The sequence below is a fragment of the Pristiophorus japonicus genome, chromosome 11, assembly GCF_044704955.1.
Source record: "Pristiophorus japonicus isolate sPriJap1 chromosome 11, sPriJap1.hap1, whole genome shotgun sequence".
NCBI classification, from domain to species: Eukaryota; Metazoa; Chordata; class Chondrichthyes; family Pristiophoridae; genus Pristiophorus; species Pristiophorus japonicus.
In genome coordinates this window covers 84884068-84892302 of record NC_091987.1, presented here as the reverse complement: position 1 = coordinate 84892302, position 8235 = coordinate 84884068, and the positions used below count along the sequence as shown (strand labels likewise).

At 50.7% G+C, this 8235-nt stretch overlaps 2 protein-coding genes across 8 annotated transcripts in view; both read left to right on the top strand.

Moving 5' to 3' along the window:
- The window catches only part of LOC139276125 (NXPE family member 3-like), a 742865-nt gene that overhangs the window by 563034 nt on the left and 171596 nt on the right, over positions 1-8235 (top strand). The gene's annotated exons all lie outside the window — the stretch shown is intronic.
- Positions 1-8235, top strand: part of LOC139276124 (zinc finger protein 850-like) — a 226213-nt gene that overhangs the window by 123398 nt on the left and 94580 nt on the right. For 2 of the 7 annotated variants that reach the window (XR_011595818.1, XM_070893642.1), the window contains exons 1-2: positions 5401-5427; positions 6790-6953. The gene's annotated coding sequence lies outside the window, so the exon portion shown is untranslated. Of the gene's footprint in view, positions 1-1851; positions 1932-5387; positions 5428-6534; positions 6691-6789; positions 6954-8235 lie in introns of those variants that run through there. The other 5 variants (XM_070893648.1, XM_070893645.1, XM_070893643.1 and 2 more) reach the window with 4 other exon arrangements.

The following is an 8235-nucleotide window of genomic DNA, read 5'->3' as shown; positions in this document are numbered from 1 at the left end:
TTGGGTTGAGCGAGGCTCGCGCTTGGAGCTTGGCGGTTGGCTTGAAATATTTGAATGTTTAACGGGCGGCGACCTTTGCCCCTGTGTTCCACTCCAGGACATTGTGACGTATTTACTGAGGCGGCCGAGAGCTCGGGCCTTACACTAAACATCCGTAAGACAAAGGTCCTCCAGCAACCTGTCCCCGCCGCACAGCACTGCCCCCCAGTCAGCAAGGTCCACGGCGCGGCCCTGGACACCGGGGACCATTCCCCAAACCTCGGGAGTCTCTTATCAACAAGGGCAGGCATTGACCACCAGATCCAACACCGCCTCCAGTGCGCCAGTGCAGCCTTCGGCCGCCTGAGGAAAAGAGTGTTTGAAGACCAGGCCCTCAAACCTACCACCGAGCTCATGGTCTACAGGGCTGTAGTAATAGCCGCCCTCCTGTATGGCTCAGAGACATGGGCCATGTACAGCAGACAGCTCAAGTCGCTGGAGAAATACCACCAATGATGTCTCTGCAAGATCCTGCAAATCCCCTGGGAGGACAGACGCACCAACGTTAGCGTCCTCGACCAGGCCAACATCCCCAGCATTGAAGCACTGACCACACTCGACCAGCTCTGCTGGGCAGGCCACATTGTCCGCATGCCCGACACGGAACTCCCAAAGCAAGTGCTCTACTCAGAGCTTCGTCACGGCAAATGAGCCAAAGGTGGGCAGAGGAAACGTTACAAGGACACCCTCAAAGCCTCCCTGATAAAGTGCAACATCCCCAGTGACACCTGGGAGACCCTGGCCAAAGACCGCCCGAAGTGGAGGAAGTGCATCCGGGAGGGCGTTGAGCTCTTCGAATCTCAACGCCGCGAGTGTGAAGAGGTCAGGCGCAGGCAGCGGAAGGAGCGTGTGATAAATCAGTGCCACCCACCCCTTCCTCCAACGAATATCTGTCCCACCTGTGACAGGGTCTGTGGCTCTCGTATTGGACTGTTCAAACACCAAAGAACTCATATTTTAGGAGTGGAAGCAAGTCTTCCTTGATTCCGAGGGACTGCCTATGAAAAAAAAGTGGGATTGGCGGGATAACAACAACAACTTGTGTTTATATAGGGCCTTTAACGCAGTAAAAGGTCCCCAGGTGCTTCACAAAGGGTCACAGATTGTTTTGTCTATTCCGAGGCAGATCTGCGATTGTCACCGAACTAATCTGCCTCCCACAATATCTACAGAATCCCGGGAATACCCGCAACCTCCCCGAGAATGGTCTTCATCATCATCAGCGCTCCCTGGAACCAGGATGACTTGCTTCCACATGGGTTCGCAGATGTTTCAATGAAGGAGCCGATATTCCAGTCCTGACCTCCAATTGAAGGGAGGAAGATGCCTGTGCCTGGATTGTTTTAACGTGTGGTGACCGTCTCACACCAGCCACCACATGGGATTGACAGAGCTCGGCCTTTATCCAGTGGCAAGGGTTAACCAGGAAGGCTGGAGACCTGCTCTGCTTCAAGGACCTAGTGCGCACACATATCGCAGTGTGGGCAGGTCCGTGCTGCTCTGGGCTCTCGGCTCTTCTGGGCCCCGTACCCTCATTCACCGCACCTCCGCCACGATCTCTCACCGCACCTCCGCCATGATCTCTCACCGTTCCTCCGCCATGATCTCTCACCGTTCCTCCGCCACGATCTCTCACCGTTCCTCCGCCATGATCTCTCACTGTACCTCCGTCACGATCTCTCACCGTTCCTCCGCCACGATCTCTCACCGTTCCTCCGCCACGATCTCTCACCGCTCATCCACCCCAACCTTCCCACTCCTCTGCTATACCTGGACCCTGCCAATGTTCCTGCCCACGCTCCAAACGGCGACCTGGGTTTTGATGATGTCATCCAGTCGCCCACCTCGAAGCCGTCGCACACTTGTAGCAGCTCACTCTGGAAGCTGCAGTGGTATGCTCTTTTATCCTCCCGACCCGCCGTGGCTTTTTTAAATTCAAAAATATACTTTATTTATATAAAATTTTCCAAATACATTGGAAAGTAGTTCAGTACCTTGCGGTCAACCATTCCATACAATTCGTTTGGATGCTGACAGCAGTTCCATACGATGCACTAGCGTGCATTTCATTTCAAGGTACAGTTTAGTACAATCCGTAAATCACGTTACATGTAGTACTGTGCAAATAAGGGTATTACATGGAGCAGATAATAACAGGTTTACATTACATTCCAGGATACATTTCAATACCGATCATGAATCTCGTTACATGTAACACTATGCAGATGAAAGCAGTACACGGAATGGATGAGAATATGTTCTCTCGCAGGTCGGGGTGACCCACGATGAATGAATGCCCCAGGAATAAGTTGCCCTGATGTTGATGCTCAGATTGTAATTATTTCTGTGGTGCCCAACTTTAATATTCTCCTGAAAGTCCCACTGCAATCCAGTTCCAGTTCCATTGAGGGTGTAAAAGAAAAGATAGCCATCCGTGGCTAACTAAAGAAATAAAGGACGGTATCCAATTTAAAACAAGGGCATACAAAGTTGCCCAAACTAGTGGGAGGACAGAAGATGGGGAAGCTTTTAAAAGCCAGCAAAGAACGACAAAAAAAATCATTAAGGGAAGATAGACTATGAAAGTAAACTAGCACAAAATATAAAAACAGATAGCAAGAGTTTCTCTCGGTATATAAAAAGGAAAAGAGTGGCTAAAATAAATGTTGGTCCCTCAGAGGACGAGAATGCGAATTAGTGATGGGGAACATGGAGATGGCAGAAACTCTGAACAAATATTTTGTATATGTCTTTACTGAGAAGTAAGATAATGGGACTAAAGGCGGATAAATCCCCTGGACTTGATGACTTGCATCCTAGGGTCTTAAGAGAAGTAATGGCAGGGATAGTGGATGCATTGGTTATAATTTACCAAAATTCCCTGGATTCTGGGAGGTCCCAGCAGATTGGAAAATGGCAAATGTAACACCCCTATTTAAAAAAGGAGTCAGACAAAAAGCAGGAAACTAGACCAGTTAGCCTAACATCTGTGGTTGGGAAAATGTTGGAGTCCATTATTAAAGAAGCAGTAACAGGATATTTGGAAAAGCAAAATTTGGTCAGGCAGAGTCAGCATGGATTTATGAAGGGGAAGTCATGTTTGACAAATTTGTTGGAATTCTTTGAGGATGCAATGAACATGGTGGATGAAGGGGAACCTGTGGATGTGGTGTATTTGGACTTCCAAAAGGCGTTTGACAAGGTGCCACATAAAAGGTTACTGCACAAGATAAAAGTTCACGGGGTTTGGGGATAATATATTAGCATGGATAGAGGATTGGCTAACAGAAAACAGAGAGTCGGGATAAATGGTTCATTCTCGGGTTGGCAATCAGTAACTAGTGGGGTGCTGCTGGGACCCCAACTATTTACAATCTATATTAACAACTTGGAAGAAAGGACCGAGTGTAACATAGCCAAGTTTGCTGACGTTGCAAAGATGGGATAAAAAGCAATGTGTGAGGAGGACACAAAATATCTTCAAAACGACATAGACAGGCTAAGTGAGTGGACAAAAATTTGGCATAATGTTGGAAAGTGAGGGTCATGCACTTTGGCAAAAAAAAATCAAAGAGCAAGTTATTATTTAAATGGAGAAAAATTGCAAAGTGCTGCAGTACAATGGGGCCTGGGGGTATTTGTGCATGAAACACAAAAGGTTAGTATTCAGGTACAGCAAGTGATCAGGAAGGCCAATGGTGTCTTGGCCTTCACTGCAAAGAGGATGGAGTATAAAAGCAGGGAAGTCTTGCTACAATTGTACAGGGTATTGGTGAGGCCACACCTGGAATACTGCCTTGGTTTCCATATTTACGAAAGGATGTACTTGCTTTGGAGGCAGTTCAGAGAAGGTTCACTCGGTTGATTCCGGAGATGAGGGGGTTGACTTACGAGGAAAGGTTGAGTAGAATGGGCCTATACTCATTGGAATTCAGAAGAATGAGAGGTGATCTTATGGAAAAGTATAAGATTATGAGGGGGCTTGACAAGGTGGATGCAGAGAGGATGTTTCTACTGATAGGGGAGACTAGAACTAGGGGGCATTATCTTAGAATAAGGGGCCGCCCATTTAAAACTGAGATGAGGAGAAATTGCTTTTCTCAGAGGGTTGTAAATCTGTGGAATTCGCTGCCTCAGAGAACTATTGAAGCTGCGACATTGAATAAATTTAAGACAACGGTAGACAGTTTCTTAACCGATAAGGGATTAAGGGGTTATGGGAAGCGGGCAGGAAAGTGGTCCTGAGTCTATAATCAGATCAGCCATGATTGTATTAAATGGCGGAGCAGGCTCCAGGGGCCGTACAGCCTACTCCTGCTCCTATTTCTTGTGTTCTTATGTAAAAGGCCGATGATAATCAGCTCTTGATGAATCGACTGACTCTGGCAGATATGGATGTGATCTTTAGGTTTGAGCTTCCCGTGTGCTAATCTTCTCCTTCTAATACCCTGTAAAAGGAGTTTACAAAAGTCATCACTCTAAGTACAGGATAGAACTTCAGAACATTCTCTCCTTGTTCCTGTCCCGTGGGCCATGCAGCGCTGATACACCTGGGTAATCTGGGCCTGTCACTGATGGTAAAACCCGCAGCTCCAGCCCCGCTGGACACACACATGACAACCAATGGGCTAATGGTTTTCCTGGTGCCCTCCCCGCCCCTGGTGCGAGGCTCGGTACTCGGCCATCCTGTGGTGTCGGTGCCCTCCCCTGGTGCCAGGCTCGGTATACGCCCATCCTGTGGGGTCGGTGCCCTCCCCTGGTGCCAGGCTCGGTATACGCCCATTCTGTGGGGCGGTGCCCTCCCCTGGTGCCAGGCTGTGTACACGGCCACCGGGGTCGGTGCCCTCCCCTGGTGCTAGGCTCGGTATATGTCATCCTGTGGGGTCGGTGCCCTCCCCTGGTGCTAGGCTCAGTATACATCCATCCTGTGGTGTCGGTGCCCTCTCCTGGTGCCAGGCTCGGTATATAGCCATCCTGTGGGCTCAGTGCCCTCCCTGCTCGGATACATGACGTCTTGAGACTGCGTTGCCAGGTTACTGATGTCACACACCTCGCGTTGCTGGGGTTTTGACGTCACACACCCCTACTTGCCGGTTTGTTGACGTCACGCAGCGCGCTGCCAGAATGGTGACGTCACTGGCGCAGAGTGAACGGAGGCGCGAATTCGAATTGCAGCCACGTGACCAGGAGCGAGCCGCCTCCGACGGTAGGAGTGGGCGCGGTAAGTGGCAGATACAGGGTCGCGATTGGTGGGCGGCCTGTCAATCAGGTCAATCAGCCAATTGCAGGGGCGGACAACGCCTCCCTGAGCGCGCTGAGAGGCGGCACTGCGCATGTCCAGGATCCCCAGAGATTGGCCGTTGGTGAAGGTAAACAAGATGGCGGAAAGTGAGCGGAGCTGAGCGGCACCGAGGGGAGAGGGGGCCGAGGGAGAGTATCCCGGGGGGGGGGGAGAGGGAGCCGAGGGAGAGTATCCCGGGGGGGAGAGGGAGCCGAGGGAGAGTGTCCCGGGGGGAGAGAGGGGGCCGAGGGAGAGTGTCCCGGGGGGGAGAGAGGGCCGAGGGAGAGTGTCCCGGCGGGGAGGTGAGACATGGAATGGGGGTGAGGGCGAGAGAGACACGGACACGCGCACACAGACTTGACACAGGTACATCCCCAGAATGACTGGAGAGGGAGGAGACAGACGGGGAAGGTGGGGGTTCGACAGACGAGGGGGAGAGAATGTGGCGTCCTGGGAAACCGTCCCCCTCCCCTCCTCCTGTAATCGGCTCCTCGTCCCCATCCCCGGGGCCCAGTGAGATCAGACAGTGTGTAACCCGGTGGCCCAGTGAGATCAGACAGTGTGTAACCCGGGGGCCCAGTGAGATCAGACAGTGTGTAACCCGGGGGCCCAGTGAGATCAGACAGTGTGTAACCCGGTGGCCCAGTGAGATCAGACAGTGTGTAACCCGAGGGCCCAGTGAGATCAGACAGTGTGTAACCCGGGGGCCCAGTGAGATCAGACAGTGTGTAACCCGGGGGCCCAGTGAGATCAGACAGTGTGTAACCCGGGGGCCCAGTGAGATCAGACAGTGTGTAACCCGGTGGCCCAGTGAGATCAGACAGTGTGTAACCCGGGGGCCCAGTGAGATCAGACAGTGTGTAACCCGAGGGCCCAGTGAGATCAGACAGTGTGTAACCCTGGGGCCCAGTGAGATCAGACAGTGTGTAACCCGGGGCCCGGTGAGATCAGACAGTGTGTAACCCGGGGGCCCAGTGAGATCAGACAGTGTGTAACCCGGGTGCCCAGTGAGATCAGACAGTGTGTAACCCGGTGGCCCAGTGAGATCAGACAGTGTGTAACCCGGGGGCCCAGTGAGATCAGACAGTGTGTAACCCGAGGGCCCAGTGAGATCAGACAGTGTGTAACCCGGGGGCCCAGTGAGATCAGACAGTGTGTAACCCGGGGCCCGGTGAGATCAGACAGTGTGTAACCCGGGGGCCCAGTGAGATCAGACAGTGTGTAACCCGGGGGCCCAGTGAGATCAGACAGTGTGTAACCCGGGGGCCCAGTGAGATCAGGCAGTGTGTAACCCGGGGAGATTTCTGGTGATTTACTGTAAGTCCAGACGGGCAGGAGAGATCTGAGGAAAAGGATAAAATAAAACAGAAGTACTGGATATATACTGTTCTGAAACGTTGGAAAAACACTTTACATTACATTCCACTTCACAACATTTATCTTCTAATTTTCTGCCCTGTGATAATTAGATCCCGGTGAATGGCGGAGTGATTGAGAAAGTTCCACAGCTGGAAGGTAACAGGGATTGTGGACTGAGGAACAACAGCAGGTGAACCAGCACAGTATTGTAAGAGCACCAACCAGTGAGCCCCTTCTGATTGAAAGCGCTTCAATAGATCGACTGGGGAGAAAGGTAAGAGAAAGTGCCATTTACTCAGATACACACCGGTCCTGTAGACAGTACACACAGGTTACAAGGTAAGACAGGAAATGAGACAGGGGGAGACTAACCACCGAGCACAATTATCCAGCATGAGGCCGTGCAATGGGATGTGAAGTGAGATCAGTTTCTGTCTCTGAACACAGTCACAGTGAATCTTGTGTGTGTTTTAGAGTAAAGGGCTTTGATCTAAGAGGTGACTCCAGTTTGAGACAGAGCCCAGCAGATGGACCGGTCTCTGTACATTAGGTGCGGCTGAACTCACACTGACACCATCAGATCTCAATGTTCAAATATTTCCCATCTGGTGAGAAAGCCAATGGAAAGATTGAACCGGAAGCACATCGTCAATTCACTGATCACGGTGCACAGACCGATCTGAAAGACCAGCACGGCCTATCACCCACAGAATCAAGTATTCATTCATGGACATTTAGAATTATAAGAAAATATATTGATAACTACTTTATATTAATTACTAATATTGAAGCATTAATCACGAGAGATATGTAGTATTCTAATATACTGAAACACAGATGTGGAGAGTTGCAATTTATTGATTGGCGTCGTACTTGACCCCGAGATGAGCTTCCGAACCCATATTCCCTCAATCACCAAGTACGCTTACTTCCACCTCCATAACATCGCCGGTCTCTGCCCCTTCCTCAGCTCATCTGCTCAAACTCTCATCCATGCCTCTGATCGGCCTCACACCTCACACTCTCCGTAAACATAAGCTTAAACTTAGGGGGCATAGTTTTAAGGTGGTTGGTGGAAGGTTTAGAGGGGATTTGAGGGGGGGCTTCTTTACGCAGAGGGTTTTGGGGATCTGGAACTCACTGCCTGGAAGAGTAGTGGATATAGAAACCCTCACTACTTTTAAGAGATGGTTGGATGGGCACTTAAAGTGCCGTAACATGCAGGGTACGGACCAAGAGCTGGTAATTGGGATTAGACGAGATCACCTCTTGTTGGCTGGCGCAGATATAATGGTAAGTGCTGCAGGGAATCGAATATGGCCAGGGTGATGTGGACTAGTTTCGATCGCCTGGATGGGTAGGAGAGAAATTTTCCCACATTTTCTTTCCCGAAATTGGCCTGGGTTTTTACCTGTTTTTTGCCTCTCCCAGGACATCACATGGTTCTGGTTGGGGTGGAGTGTAGAATGTTTTGGTGTAAGGGGTGAGGCGGACTGGTTGGGCTGGGTGCTATTTACCTTTCCGCCATTGTTCATTGTTCATAGGTTTATATGTAA